The sequence below is a fragment of the Ochlerotatus camptorhynchus genome, unplaced genomic scaffold (assembly GCF_037179485.1).
Source record: "Ochlerotatus camptorhynchus isolate MF236.1 unplaced genomic scaffold, CSIRO-AGI_Acam_v1.1 ptg000018l, whole genome shotgun sequence".
NCBI lineage: Eukaryota > Metazoa > Arthropoda > Insecta > Diptera > Culicidae > Ochlerotatus > Ochlerotatus camptorhynchus.
Window position 1 is genome coordinate 18,843 of NW_027040510.1, and position 16,905 is coordinate 35,747.

At 40.8% G+C, this 16,905-nt stretch overlaps 1 pseudogene; it reads left to right on the top strand.

Moving 5' to 3' along the window:
• The first annotated feature begins 14,016 nt into the window (after window positions 1–14,016).
• LOC135702784 (uncharacterized) lies at window positions 14,017–15,143 on the top strand (annotated as a pseudogene).
• The last annotated feature ends 1,762 nt before the right edge of the window (window positions 15,144–16,905 follow it).

A 16,905-nucleotide genomic window follows, 5' to 3' on the forward strand; every position in this document is an offset into this window, starting at 1 on the left:
ACTTTTGCTCTGTAATAACAGGGAGAAAAACATGTTTCGATTCCTTTTAGTTTTAGATCAAAGAAATCATAGTTGCTTCTTTCATTAGGATATTTATTAAGAGATCTACAGTAATGATGATGATATTATCAAAGCGAAGAATTAATTATCTATGTTGAGAAGGAAAATTAGTATATTTGATATCTAACGTTAGGCTGAATACTAAACTACTTATTCGGCAATTATACCTGGATTGCCTTAAATAATCTTAAACTTTAACTCTTTTTTTTCTCCGCTACTGCATACCATCCCACTTTACCATAATCATAACAACGAGCAGTGGCTTGTTTATCAACAGTAATTCAATTCAATTTGCGTATGAGTGAAGGATTCCAAAGCAATGTTTAACACCATTTCACAGGGATTTATTCCTCTTTAGGTATTTCCGGCACACTTTTATTTCCTTATTATACTCTTGCATATGTGAAACGACTCAAGAATAAACCATTTGCGTCGCAAGAACGTTTCTACAATTCTGTACCCATATCAATGTATATATACAATAAATAGTGAACACAGTCTCACACAGCTTCTCGTTATAGCAGAGACAAGTAAAAGAGGGAGCTTGCATGCAAGGCGGGCTTTATTTCCAGATATGGTATGCCATCTGGTCCGCTTGTTCTTTGTTTTCGTTGGAAGTACTCTTGCTGAGTACTTTTGTTAGCACTAATTAATGATGATTAACATCAAATGATACACACTACCTTACCTTATTGCAGTCTTTCTAGATAGTACACCACTTAGTCGCACCGTTTATCAGTCACTCGCGAATTTATATAGCGATTTCACTTAAAACGTGCGAAAAATTGTGAGACAATAAAAAAGCACTTGCAATTATCTAGCAGGGGTTCTCAAACTGATGACCGGTTCGTCAAATGGTTGCAATAATAACCGAAATGATACATTTGCAGCAATGTTGTTGCCTTGGTGGTTGGATTCAGCTGAAGTCACATCAGATGGTGGTGATAGCACCGACTAACCGACATAAATGACCAATAAGAATTACATTCTCCTTTCGCATGCACACTGCGTCGACAAGTACAAGGTTAAAACAGTGCGCATAGCAGTGAACAAACAGTATATTGCTCTTGATCAATCCAATCTTAGTCTGCAAGTAGCAGATGAAATACGCGTATCTGTCAAAAAATAAGCAATTATAACGGAATTAAAAGGAAATAAACCAACACACTCAAAGCTCTTCATAAAAATATATTGCTGTTTTTGTCCTTGCACTTGGTTTGTACTCCAGCAGTGCTGCCAGCCATTGTGCTGGTAATGTCAAAACATACTGCCATCTAGAAACACTGGAATAAGATACCAGCGGAGACACTGTTATGATTCCAATCTAACTGTCAAAAGCGGTTCCAATCTGTAATGTTTACAAATGGTATGCTTCAATTAGGGAGGAGTATTAAAATCGTTTAACAATCACTCATGAACTCGCTCGTCGGTGCATTTACGAAGTCACTGGCAAGCAGTAACAAATGTTAGTGATGCCTGGATTGCTTTGATGTTTATCGTGTTGCCAAATTCATGTTTTGTTCTCCGCTGGTCTCTTATTCCAGTGTTTCTACTGCCATCAACTGCTCCCAAGAAATCTGCATCGCTGTCAGGACCTCAGAAATGGTATTGAAGATGGTCATCGCGTCTGTTTTCAACACCCGTCTCACACCCACGAATGTATCCGTCTGCCGATAATTATCAATATACCTGATGATAATCACCAACTGCTCGTGGTGGCCACAATCACTCGTCTCATCTGCAATGATTGCCACTGGTTTTCCTCGCAAGGTTTTCGCAATGTTCCGCAACATTACATTGTGTAACGACGTAATCATGTAATTTTGAATACGGTTACTTGTGTACTGGCATTTTTTGACACCTTCCGCCAAGTGTTTTCCTGCACAGGATCGTAGTTAGCCACCAACTGGGAGGCACATTTTCCCAGAATGTTCACGAAGTGGTCGGCCACCTTTGCAAAGTATGCGCACAATATCGATGAAACGTTCCATTATATAGTGATTTTGTAGCCGCTTTGCCTTATACCCCGTACAGACTATGGCTTATATTATGTAATATAGGCTGTCTAGTAATGAGCACTCACACATCTAGTTTTCACTGGAAATCCTATATGTGAGTGCTCATTGCAAGACAGTCTATATTACATAATTTTCTCGGTATTCTTTTCGAAATTATCTTGGAACTATCTGCAGGATGCTCTAGAAATTATCCGCAGAATTTTCTTTGAATTCTCCCTAGAAATATTTTGGAACTGTCCTAAAAATTCAATATCCTTGAGGTTCTTTTCGGAATATTTTTGAACTTTTTTTTGTCAGAACACCTTGGAACTGAAATTCTCCTAATGTTTTAGAAGAATTTCCTCAGTATTCTCCAAAAATTCTTAACAGGATGAGCTTGAAATTAGAGTCGCCAAACTTCTCATGAAACCCAATCTTTTTTGAATAGCGCGCAGTGTAACGGCCAGTAGTGTCTCGAGTGATCGTTGCTTGAAAATGTTGCTCGCAATCTGTTTCCTCCTGGGAACGTAGTGGCTTTTCAGTCTATTGTTTTGTCGAGTGGTTCCACAGTCGCTAGATGACAAGTAACCGTCGGATTTGTTCCAGGCCATTCGGATTCACCAGCAGCTACCCAACCAAAAACGGTATTGACGAAAATCAGAAGTGTACTGTTGAGCTTACGAGTTTGAACCCGACCACCATCGAGCAGATGAAACTCGTAGAAGAATTGCGACCCAAGTACCAGATCTATTGGACCTGACACGAAACATTCGGGATCGGCAAGTTCCATACCGATTGGCGGTGTCCAATTTGCCAATGGAAGAGATCAAGATGGCTGATCAGGTGTGAGCCGCCCCAGAACCAGAAAATCCATTGACATAGAAAAGTCCTTAATGCGTGATGAAATGGATGTCGATACTTCGTGCGCAGTGTTCTTTCGTGTTTGACCGATGCCACTGATCTCCACCCGTTTTGCACGCCGTGGTAGCTTGAGTAACTGACAGAGTGCTTCTGACATCAGGTTTGCCTGTGATCCAGAATCCAACAGGGCACGTGCTAGATGCGTCCTACCTCAGCTGTCCTTGATCTTCAGTAGCACCGTGAGCAAGAAGTCGTGATTTCCAGGATTTCCAACCGCCATGTTTGATGAAATAGATGCTAACGAGCTAGTAACCGTACCACCAGAGCTTGTAGCACCTTCCGAAGTAGATGATGTCGAAACCTGTGTCTTTGGTGCGTTTGGAGCTTCCGAATCAGGAGTAAAAGTAGAACCGGATCCAGGGAATCCAGGATGAAGTAATGTGTGATGTTTCTTGGAACAAGTTCTACAGCGGAACTTAGATGGACAATCACGTGCCATGTGATTTCGACCTAAACAATTACTGCAAAGCCGTTTTGAGTTGGTTAGTTGCAGCCGTTTGTCCACCGGAAGTTGATTGAAAGAAGAACATTGTACGAACGAGTGCTGTTCCCCACAAGAAACACAGTTTTGAACCTTTCGTTCGGTAGCTGCGTTGATCGAAATTTTAGGACGTGGTTTGAATCCAAACCATGAAGATTGGCCTTGTGTAGCAGACACCTTTTGATCGACGAAAACTGCATCAAGTACCCTCGTTTGCTTTTTCTGAAACTCCACCAGAACACCGAAAGATGGGGACAGATGAAGAATGCAATCGTGTCGATTGAGTTTGCGTAGGTTGTAGTAGCTTACTAACTAGCTCTGCCTTTACCTCGAAATAGTTTTCCTCGAAATTTGCCCTGACCTGACGATGCACCTCGATGTTTTCCTCGTGGTCATCTATTTCTTCGATGTCCGCTTGAATCTCCTCAAATTCGTCCCATTTGGTCTCCAATTTCTCCAAACGAAACCGTATTTGGTGCTTATCCGCTGCTTGGCTGCTGTTCAAAAACTTTGTCGTACGTGACAGGAAGTCTACAATACTGTCCCTCACGTGGATTTTTGGCTTCAGTTTCTTCCCCATAATAAGTACCATAGAAGATGATGGCAGAGCGTCGAAGAACCAGGAAATGTCCTGTGAATATACGGGACAAAGCGAAGAGCCTTTCCAAGAGAGATTTACGGATTTGGACAGGTACTCACCTGGTGAGCCTGTCAAATAGGCCTTGTACAAATTGTCTCTCTGGAACCTGCTTACAATTCTCCGACCAATCCAAAATTCCAGTATGAGCCAAGGTTTAAGTCTTCGGAGTACCAGCAACTAATTATAGATTCATCGTCCAGAGCCGATACTGCAAATATAGTCCAAGCGGAGTACCTTCCGATCATCAAAAAAGACAGATACTCACTCTGTGAGCCTGTCTCTAGGCCTTGAATTAAGTATGCGTTGTAGCAATTTCAATGGATCCAAATGCACCTGTGAAGTCCAAGTAGCACCATCCAAATAGCCGAAAAGCCCCCGAATACCGTCGAGTCATCAACGGCTAGATTCTGACCTGATGTACTTGCTTTACAATCCAATCTCGATCCAGGTCGAATTAAGTTCCGTCCAGCCGTTCTCCACCACCAAGTCCAGGTAGAGGTGAAGACTTATTGGAATTTGTTGGACAGGTACTCACCTTGTGAGCCTGTCTAACAGGCCTTGTATGCTGTATATCAACCGGCTACTCCAACAGTACCACCAAGCTGACGCCAAACAAGCAATGTAATGGCTTACGTCTTTTATACTCCGAGTCAATGCACCAAGTCGCAATGATGGAGTAATGGCGTATGTCCTTTGTCGGACGAATCAATGCACCAAGTTGCAATGATGGCGTAAGTCCTTTGTCCGTAGACTCAAATATGGTCCTACCGACGCCGCGTCGGTTCTTTGGAACACAATCTTGGTCACGGCACCAATGTTGTGACCTTTAGTAAGTGTTCCACCAGAGATTCCTTTTATTAACTCTACAGACTATACATTTATTCAACAACACTACAGATTAATAGGATGAGAAGTAGTTCCTAGTTTGGTGGCTGGATATGAACTGACGAAACACAAAAAAGTACTTCAAAATCAACCTGTTCAGCGACTCCACGTACGACAACATCTCTAGTTGTATCTCAATCTTATGGATTCTGCAATCTCCTCACTATCTCATACAGATTCAAGTAGTTTGGTAGCAATACTATGACAGAGTAACAAAGTGTTATACAAATTTAGATGTGAAGTAAAGAGAAAAACAGTAAAAAAAGTAAACAGTAATAGAAACAGAAATTCAAGAACTTAATTGCAGGTGGGTCGGTCAAACATTACGGAAGGGTGGAACCGAAATCTGCAAGCAAGCTTTCGATTGGAATATCTCCTTCATTTTTTGACAACAATAACGAGGACAAATGAGAGGCTCAACTCAAAATTAAGTAACAAAAAACTCAAATTTGAGCAAAACGAGGCGCTTTGAATCAATAGAAAATTAATTGCTCAATAACTCGGTAAGCAATGATTTTTCGACCTACCTTGCTATACATTTTTTTTGCTGCAAATGTGGTCTACTTTCACCTCCTTTCAAGCGTAACACAAATTACCAGCCACCATGTATATTAATATTTTTGAAACATTTTTTTCTTTTTTAAGAGAAAATTTACCGCCCCCAAAATAAAAAAAATATATTTTCGGCGCGTTTCTTTTTTTCAAAAATCTAAGAAGATCAGTTTCTTCCTTAGATTCTTGAAAAAAATTACATGTGAACATATTTTTTCTATCTCATCAAGAAAAAGAAAAACATGGACTCTCAGCAAAACCGAAAAGTCGATGTTTTGTGGTTATTTGAGTCCAACTTGATGCCACGATGATTTGAAAAAAATATTTTTTTTACCTGAATTTTGTTTAGGGAAATAGAAAAAATGTGTTTTTTTTTTAATTTTTGGTATCTTTTTCCAAAATTTTTAGAAAAATCGAAACGTAATTATTTTTTTTCGGAGCGGTAAACTTCCTCTTAAATTGAGAATTTCATTGAATTTTCAGCATAATTTCCATAATAATTAAAAAAAAAGTTGCTGAATTTGCAGCAAGCTTCTGTCAAATCAGCTAGAAGCCAGCACCAAATTCAATCCTAGCCGAGGTCGGTGGGATTTTTCTGAGGCATACAAATCTCTGGTCACGTATTCCTTCGGAAGGGAAGTAAAGCCGTTGGACCCGGCCCATGTGTGTTGAATAGGTGCGATATCCTACGCAGGTGTGGAAGCTGCCTTCCTGCACATTCGATTGCCTTCAATGGATGGCAATCGATGTCCGTTGGTGATTGGCAGTAGAACAGAGACCGACGTTAAATAAAGGAAAGAAATCAGCTGGAAAACCATCATCATTTATTTTGCTGGAAGGATCTCTGGCCTTCCAGCTCGGCGAAATCGAGCACATTTTGTTGCTATCCAGCAAAATTATGCTGGTTTCCAGCAATAAAAAATGGGTGTGTACTTAATGTACAAAATTCAAAATGAATCTACATGGTTGCTGCTAAGAAGCAAGCATCGCGTTTGATTTTCAGAACTGTGAACCAGCAACACTTCACATCCATGAAGATTCGATCGTAGCGCACTAAAATCCACAGGTCCACAGATCCGATTGCCCGCTCTCGCGAGCAGTTAAGCACGTTGCACTACATTGGTAGGAGCGAGAACCGTTGAGCGAACGGGAGAATCGAAGAGAGAATCCTCCGAAAACCGAACAGCGCGCGTTGCGTTTGATGTGGTTTTGGTGGATGCTGGGAGAGGAACCACGATCGGTTACCTCAACTGCATTCGATCGTACCGTTGAAGGTAGGTTCATATCTTTCCCTTTTCTCTACCCCTCGGACGCTTACCACGATGCTGTCCCGGCGCACTGTCGTCACCCACATAAATGATGGAGGTTTGCTCTTCCTGCAAACGCCACCTTCTTTCGTTGAATGGGTGCGAGAGACAAGCGCGATGCGATGTGGGATGTTTTGTTTTATCTAACAACGACGCGGGGCATCGGGTTACGCGTAAAGATCCGATATGAAAACCGCCTAATAAGGTCGTAAAATGGTGAGATTGATGGTTGCCTTAGATCCAGGCGACCGCCACCGTCGACGTCGTGGTGGAGTGACACGGAACGCAGACTAGGACTAGTCGAGCGGCTGCAAAAAGGAAATAGTGAATGGAGAAAAATGAGATGTTGCGATTAGATATTGTGCGAGATGGCGAAAAGGCGCTTAGCTTGTAATTTGATTTTCACCCGCGGTTGGCGGAAGGATGCTGCGGAACGGACTGTAGGGATTGACTTTTGTGGTTTATATTTGGCGGCTTGGTTCGAAGGGATCGCATTCCGGGTCGGTTCAAGTCGTAGGCAATTGAAGATTCAGTCGGAAAACTGGTTTACTGGCTATAAATCTAACTTCTCGTCGAGCTGTCTAGGTGTTTGCTACTACATCACTCCGTATACTGTATTGTTTACAAATCTGTCGAATCATCCGTTTAACGATCGGGATAATTTATTTACACAGAAAACGTTCGTATCACACTGAGCATGCAAACACTCGCCTGACAGCGCGATGATTGATTGGTATTGATCACCGGATATATTCCGTCAGTCGTTTGATGAGTAGAATCTACATATATGGGATGCTGTTGGATGGTATACTTCTTTGACTACAGCGTCATTCGGAATAGACTGAGTGCTGAGGTGAAATAAAGAGGATTGATTTGATTTCCTTGTGAAGTGGAGAGCATTTTCGGTGAGATTAGGATTTCTTAAGGGTAAACCCTTTTGTAAGGTATGATCCCAAAGATCGAATCTCACAAATAAACTTTCAATCGTTTCACAAACATCATTCAGATCCTCATGACGGAGTCCCAAACAAGCAAGTTGTTCTACATACGTATGAAAAACCTTGAACATAGCTTTGCAAAGAGCCTGTTTCTGAAACCCGCCATGCATGGTTCCAGTGGCCCGAAAATACGATTAACAGATGCCAATGAGATAAAGGATGTCCGCATTCTTCTGTTGTTGGTTTTGGTTCTAGGAATCGCAACAAAGCCGACATAAACCCGTTTGGGTTTTTCTCGAATGCATTTCTGTGTTCAAAGAATCCGAACCCGGATCGCTACTGGCTACCTTTGCGGTTGTAAATCGAAGAAAACCGAACGTGTAAATTAATCGCACTATAATTTTCGCCTGACCACCAACTACTGGGGATTTATTGTCGATACGCCTATAAATAATCAATTAGAAACGAATTCCGACACTGCGGGGCACACTACGCGCTAAAGCAGGTATAGTGATAGTTTATTCATTTTTTTTTCTACCAGGAACCTTTTAGGCGCCAGACGACAGGGGTAGCATTTGAAAGTGTCTGCTGTGTTTAACAATAGCTCGTAAATTTGTTGCTGTATTTTTTGTTATGTCTGTGACTGGTGGATTTTTCGTTGGAATTTGGTGCATCGCTTTCCATTATGAATTCTGGCTGGGAGTTATTGAAGTTATTGCAGATTGTTGTAGCAGAAAGTAGTTCAATGGTTTTTGAAGAATCGGTAATCGCTCTTCACCTAACATCGGTCGGTCTGAAGTAGATGACACACAACCAACTATGGTCCGTGAATAATTAGAATAACAAAGCAGTTAACGTCGCAAAACTAGAGCTTGATCTTTTTCGACTTTCGGTTAATTGCTGTGTCATCTTCCGCCGCGAAGACCACGAGGTTGTTAAATATTCAAATTTAAGTGGTTGACTAATAAGTCAATGTTCCTCTCGTGGCTCGTCGGGTTTCAAAGTGGGTGATCTAATCGACTGTGAAGCGTCGTTGGAACTGTAGCGTTAAAGATGGTAATAATTTACGCGTAAGACATGTCACCTTCCACTAGGTGAGCTAACCACAGTGCTGACGCGCTGTCCCGAGAGGAACCTGTAGAAAATGACGCGATCGACAACATGTCGACACGTTAATCCCCAGTCGAAATAAGACGATTAGACGATAATTTACGACTTGGGCTATATGGGGACATTGCGGCTGACACTTTAATTAGTGGATGATAAGGTGCATACTAATGGGAAGCAGGTAGTCCACAGCAGCGAAATATGATGGCCGGCCGTGGAAGGGTATCGCTGCCCGCCACTTTGACTTTGTATGGTAGCTGTAGTGGAAAAATTTAAAAAGACGACAAAGGTGTGCAATGGATACAAAGAAGCTGTTGATTAATGTCATCATTTCCGGTTTGGTGACTATGAAGCGATATGTCATATCGCTTCATAGGCACCAAACCGGAAATGATGACATTAATCAACAGCTCTTTGTATGCATTATACATGTTAGCACATTTGTCATCTATTTAATTAGGGGAAATGGCTCTAATGTTGGCCTATGGATCTAAGATTGGGCCCAACACTAAAAATCTGCTGTTTATCAATTTTATCTAGATGAACGCGTCATTGGGACGGTACTTATGGATATTTTTGGTTGCTATTTAAAATTTAGTCGATTGCTGAATTTATGTATGAGCCCAAATTAGGGACATTTAGTCCGACATTACATCCATTTACCCTACTATCTCACGAACAAAAATGTTAAAGAGCATTTCTACGCCAAATAGCAAACAGGTTGGACATGATTGTTCCCAATTTTAATGAAACTTTGCTCATCTGTTAGTTACTACCAGGGTTGCATTTTTCATTTAAATAGGGTAAATTTACCTAACCTCGGTCTAATATGGACCCTTGAATAACATTTTTTGCCATTTCTATATAATTGAGCTGCAAATGATATTTCAAATTCAACATGCAAGTTCAGATATTATTATTATTTTGATATTAATTAAGCACGACGGAAACTTGTTCTTTTTCCTTTATTTAACGTCGGTATCTGTTCCGCAATCTAGTGCCAATCACCGACGGAAATCGATTGCCATCCATTGACGACAAACGAATGTGCAGGAAGACAGCTTCCACACCTGCATAGGATTTCGTACCCATTCAAACACACATGAGTCGGGACCAACGGCTTTACTTCCCTTCCGAAGGAAGACGTGACCAGAGCTTTTTATGCCTCAGAAAAATCCCACCGACCTCGGCTAGGATTGAACCCAGACCCATTGGGGTGAGAAGCAGTCACGCTTACCACTACACCACTGGCGCCGGCCCACGGCGGAAACTTGTAAAACTCACAATTTTAACATGAAAACTCTCTAGGGACGTGGATGTAATGTCAGTCTACTGTACCTAAAATGGGGTCTATAAATTGATGCAACTTCGTCCTATCGAAGATGACCCTCGATTAACAAAGGCTCAGCATGAGAAATTGCACTTCTTTTTCACTCCTTATCATTCATTGTAACCAATTTGTTGACGTCACTTTCACTTCTCGATGAGGAAGAAAGAGGCAGTATAACATAAACCACGATGCTTTTAGAATCCAAATAAAAGCCGAATAGATCATCTCACGACTATGTGTCAGACAGTCAGGTCAAATCTAGTGCAACATGTGAAAAGGGTCTCTATTCCAAATGTAAGACTCATTTAGGCAAACCAAGAGCAGCATCTGGTAGAGTAAGTTTGCTGTATCAGATGTTGTAGTTAGTTTGTGCGAGTGTGCTGTGATTCGTGAGCAATCGACGTTTAAAGTAATTGTTTACATTCAACGAGTAGGCCCTTACCACATGTTGCTCTTGAAATCATAGACCGAAGGGCCTAATCGGAATTGTAATCCACAGCCGATGAGATCGACTCAAAATTGAGTGGTTTTCCACTCAAAATCACAAAAACGTAAGGCTGATTAAAAATTTTCTCACTTTTATTCAAAAATCTGCTCAAATATGAGGAAAACAGAACAAAATTTTACTCAATCTAGGGGTATGCTAATAGACTGAGTGAAACCTCTCTCGATTTTCATCATAATCGAAAAGTTTTCCCTGGAAAACCGAGAAAATTTTAGGTCTATGAGTGACCTACGTTTTTGCGAATTTGAGTGAACGAAAAAAATTTAAGGTCCGTGTGCCTTACGAAGTATACACTGATTAATTCTACATCTTATAAAATGTTGTTGAAAATATCTCCCTTCCGATCATTATTCATTTTTGGAACGAACATCACTGTTACTTCACCCAGTGAGCAGCAATGATATGAGGGAAAATTATTAGTATGTTTCAACAGAAGGTTAATCCACAAACAAACATACTTAACTTTTTTATTCTTATGGCCACACTTCGCCAGCCTCGTAGTCTGTGAAGGGTTCGCTGGTCACCTTTAACTTCGTCGATCCACCTTGCCGGTTGCGCACCTCTTCTTCTTGTTCCTGTCGGGTCACTTTCGAGAACCATTTTCACTGGGTCGTCGTCCGGCATTCTTACGACGTGCCCAGCCCACCGTAGTCACCCATTTTGACGTAGGACTACGTCTGTGATTTCTATATGGGGGTACATTTTGTGAAAACCGAAAATGGAACATGTTACAAAATTATGAAAGATTTAGAACGTTAATAACTCAGCTACTCCTGGACCAATTTCAATAATTTTATCACCATTCGATCAGAAATATTTCTACTCATCTCAAATTTAAGACATTATCATTTTTCAAAATGTCACTATTGAAAATTGCACGAATGTGCAACTGTTGCTATGATAGTTAAAATTATCACTGATTGCCTGCGAAAAACGATTTCCCTAACACAGATTTCAAAGTTGAGTTCGATTCGGTCTCACCAAACGGTGAGTGGTGGTGTTCTTCAGTACACAACCAAAGGCTCCCTGCAAGCAGCTAGCTATCAAGGCTGGCCTCAACCGCTGATCCGATTCAGTTCCAATCACCGTGTGTGGTGGTGTCCGGTCGTCTGCATCAGCAGCAGCAGCAGTGCTTTCGGCGCGTGGCGTTGAACATTGTTCTCCAGGACACAACAAAAGGCTGCCTGCAAGCAGCGAGCTGCAGCCCACATGAGCATACATAGAAAGAGGAAGAAGGCGCACCGCTATTGATCGGAATAAGTAGCTCTTTGTGAGTCGCTGTGGGCCATCTATGCCAAGCGCCTCACCCTCATTCCAAACAACATGCAACTCACCAGTCACATCTGTGTTTAACACCCTAATAGCTCAGCATTACTCAACCCTCACGACAAAACGGTCCTTTTCAGATTCACCATAAATTTGTAAAAGAGTATTTTTTGGACATTTGTCAAGGTCATCAATCGGATGTCAGCTCCCATATCAACATAGAGCTGGAATTAAGAGGTAACGCGATTTCCCTAACACAGATTTCAAAGTTGAATTGTATCTGGTCTTACCAACTGGTGTTTATTCAATCACCGCGTGTTGACGGTGAGTGGTGGTGTTCTCCAGTACACAACGAAAGGCTGCCTGCAGTGTTGCCACAAATTTCTAATTTCAATCTGAATTTTCGTCGTAAAAAATCTTTGAAATCTGTAACTGGCTGACAAAAATCTGTAAAAAAAATCTGTTTAATTTCTTTATTGTGGTCTCAGCACGGACCTACGTAAACCTCACTTGAGTTCATTCAAAGTTCGGATAGAGTTTGTTCTAAGTATAGAATCATGAAAAGTAAAGTTTGCTTTCTAAAGAAAGTCTCTATTTAAAAGATCTCGAAATCCCAGAATCTTGGTTTTCAAAGTGATTTGTATCTTTTCTACAAGTGTAAAAATGTCCCAGTAGCGAGAGACTACCCTAGAATTTGATTTTTTTTTATGACCCATGATTCTCATTCAATTTTAATGTTTGACAATTAATTTTCTCAAACTCTTCTAATGAAACCAGATTGCAATTGGATTTAAGCATTTGGCAAATTAAAAGGATATCGAATCATGAAGAGCTTTGAGTGGGTTGGTTTATTTCTTTTAAATTCCTTTATAATTGCTTATCTTTTGACAGATACGCGTATTTCGTCTACTACTTACAGCCAAGTACTCAACACCACTGAAATAAACCAACCCACTCAAAGCTCTTCATAAAGGGATTCCGTTAAGAGGTTCGACAAATTTGAAGGATATCGAATCAGTTTGTTGTTGCTGGAACCTACAAACCTAAGTGTACACAGTATTTGCTGTCAGTAAATACTTGTTAAACCCTTTGGGATAGTTCCACCTGTTTTGTATTCCTGTGCTACCAATACGTGACCGAGCGAATAAAAACCGAGAATATTTTAAACAGGTGAAATAGTTTTTGGTCACAGACGGAAAAACGTGTTGAATCCAATCTTAAAATCTTTAGTTTCAACTTTGGTACAAAATGGGGAAATCACTCTATCTCTAACATTAAACCACAGAGCAGAAGGGGAAGTGCAAACAAATCGGTGAAGCAAAAAGTGGTACGTATTTCTGCTCAACAAGCGATGCATTGTGATAGCGTTCCACATGGGCTTTCTATGCGCACTCACACTATTATTGCATGATGCCTATCTTAACTGCAGGCAGAAGATGCCTTCTACCACTAGGAGCGCTAGTGTTCGCCAATGAAAAGTGGAGCCACTTTCTGATCCGAAGTTCCACTTCGGTTCTGTGACCAAACGTCAGATGAAATGAATTTTGTTCTACCATTAGAAATTTATGCGAGCTTTCTACTGTAAAAATGTCGGCTTGATGGGGTGTGCTATTGAGCTTAAAAAATAATGAAATAGTTTTCAAAATGAAGGAACGATTATTAAGCGGAATCAATCAATTTACAAATATAATATTGCGAAATTTTTCTTCATTTAGACTCGACCGATATCAATTTCGTCGTTACGATATTTCGCTATCGATTTCGCTCTAACTTCTTTCACCTTTCTACGTACATTTTGAACATTGTTGACAGAATGGAAATCGAGTGAAAAAAAAAATGAAAAAAAGTTTGTTGTTGTTTGTTTTTCGTGAAATTTTGAAGCCGCTCGAAAAGTTAGCTTTTAAGTGATTTATTTTAAACTGTTTTAACTGTTTTACAACAAAATTGGTAAGATTGGTGATTTGCAAACTAAAATTCAACCGATGTAATAATATCATCTTTGTAGGAACCTTCTGCAAAAGGAACGAATGGCTTCCAGAAGGGCATCCCGTAACGATGATGGTGAGGATGTAGACAAGGAGGATGGCAATGAGAACGAAGACCCGATGGCGGATCAACTCGATGACCCGTTATTCGAAGACGTTCAGGTTCTCGACTATGACTGGAGCGACCCCGACAGTGATCCAAGCCATGAGCAGCCTGATGCACCTGAGCACGTAGCTCAGCCGAAAGGAAACAAATCTCCAGCGTTGTTCAACTGTCGACTGCTGGTGCTTCTGCGTGAATTTAAAGGTCAGTCCTCCGGAGCTCATATTGCGAACTGGAATGTAGATGAAAAGTCGCTCAATGACTTTAGGACGAAATTATGGGAGCTATGTAGACCACATCTACTTCGAGAAGTAATTATTAATCAGCAAGACGATGGAAGCACGGTGCCAGCATGGATGGATAAGGATTCTCCGGAAGAAGAAGATTTGGTGAGGTTTGCCATTTTTTACGAGAAGCAAAATCGTAAGTACACTTCGCTGGACAAACTGACCACCACGTTGCTTCAGAACTGGAAAGGAAAAGAAATTCAGCTGCTGTTGCATGTTTATTCACTGTCCGTAAGTTCCCGTAAGATTTTCAATTCAGTGAAGCAACATTTGATTGACCCATCTGAGGAGCAGCCTCAACCCAAGTGGTCGTCGATTTATCTAAGGATTTGCGTCAACGACATGGTCATCTTTGGGATGGACACGAAATGGCATGGACAATGTGGGCATCAGCCATACTTGCTTCGCCAGCTCATACGCGTGAGAACATGATTAATTCAGTTCCTCCAAAGCATCTGCAACATCTTTTCAGAACACAGGACGGTCCGAAAATTGAAAGTGTGAAGCGTGGGTTGGCTGTAGCTCACAATGTAAATGCGCCGTTTTGTGAAGAGATCACAGCGCTGAAGGAAGCGTTTTCCTCACTTGAGGTGGTAGCCAAGAATATGCAGCTACAACTTTCATTCGTGAAGCATCGCATCGAAGCATGGGAGCAGCGTGGACGCATGAGTGATTCATTCATAAGTGCGATGGAAACTTCAATGGAAGTTTCCGAAGGAGAGTTCAGTCGACATATTGCTGGACAGGTAGTTGACATGGAGGATGTAGACCACGAATAAGCCAACATGCAAATGAGTTGAGATAACTTGTTTTAATGAATACAGACAAATACATTGTTTTACTATATCTTCTATTTTATTGGTTTTCAAATACGAAAGATCAAAGAAATTAGAACTTTTCTGCATTGATTATGTTTCATTCGTCTATTTCAATATTCTTGAAATCAGACACATCTGCAACCGAAGGATCAAATTTTCCTCCTCTCAGGTAACCACACTTCCTGAATAAGTTAGACATGTTATAATTTCTAAAGGTAGCCATCACTTCAGCTACTACTGGTTTAATTCCTTTCTTTACACATTCCTGATAGATAGCTTGAGTTTGTCGCTTGCATAATCCGAAAACGACTTCAATAGGGTTATAGAAGGGGCAATACGCAGGTAGAAAGATAGGGAATATTCCAATTGATCGAAGATATTCTATGATTTTCGCATTGCAGTGAATTTTCGCTCCATCCAATATCCATATGGAATGTCAACTCGGATAGCACTGAACATGGCCCGTTTCCAGAGCAAATCGTCGGCAGCATTCAAAAAAGTTTAGTCGGTTGAATGTTCCGTTGGTAGAGAAGGCTTCAAGCATTCCGTTTTGCCCAATGAAACAAAGCAAGGATTCCCTAGGCTTCCGCACAAATTCTCCTCGAAACACTAAGCGGTGGCCTCGAACTCCGTAGCCCCTGGAGCGTAACATGGATCTGTTATCGAAACTAACCTCGTCTAAAAAGACGAGGTTGTGGTAGTCCCACTGAATGCACGAAATTTCGTTGAAAAAACGGATTACATCACTTTCCTTGATTTGAATTGCACGACGTTCCAAACATTTCCAGGTCAAACCAGCGTTATGTATGATGCGCCAAATGGATGAAATAGATATTGTCGTCTTGAACTCCTGCTGGAACCGCTTTCTAGATTCATGTAGATAAAGCGTAGGATTTTGTAGATACAGGTTTATCAACCATTGTCGTTTTTCGGGAGAGAATTTCACAGCATCCCTTTCGTAACTTCGGCGAGAATAGAATCCGTCCTCCTCGTATCGCATGATCCAATTTGTGATTGTGGACTTGTGTTTGTGATAAATTGTTGCTAGCCTCGATTTGGACAATCCAAGGAAATAATATCCATATAAAACATGATATATGGTATTCACTGACGCTCTCTGATCTTTCACAACGGAAATAATAGATGCCATTTTACGCAATAGTATTTATGAAATAGTTACGTTTTTAGTTGAACATCGATGTTAACTGACGTTTCTTTTATTTACAAAATTTTAATGATCAAGACACATGACGTAAATAGGGCAAGGTGGTAGCTTTTGACATTTGAACCATCTACGAGCTCCCTCAATTTCGTCTCTATAGTCTAAATATTCGTGAAAGACACAATAAAACATGAACAATATATTCCACTTATTTGAAAAATCTGCAAATTTTCTATAAATCTGTAATCTGTATTTACAGATATCTGTATCAAAATATTGAGAAAAATCTGTATGATTACAGATAAATCTGTATATGTGGCATCACATGAGCATCATCCATAGAAGGAGGAAAAAGCCGCACCGTTATTGATCGGAAACAGTAGCTCTTCGTGAGTCGCTGTGAGCCATCTATGTCAAGAGCATCATACTTAAGAGTATAAACAGAGAGAAACCCGCTCAAATTCCTATTCCTATATAAATCACAAGTTCCTGCTGCAGATTTATTATATAAGACCACGTAGTCCTACGTTACCATTGCGTACAACCCCATGGGCTGTCCCA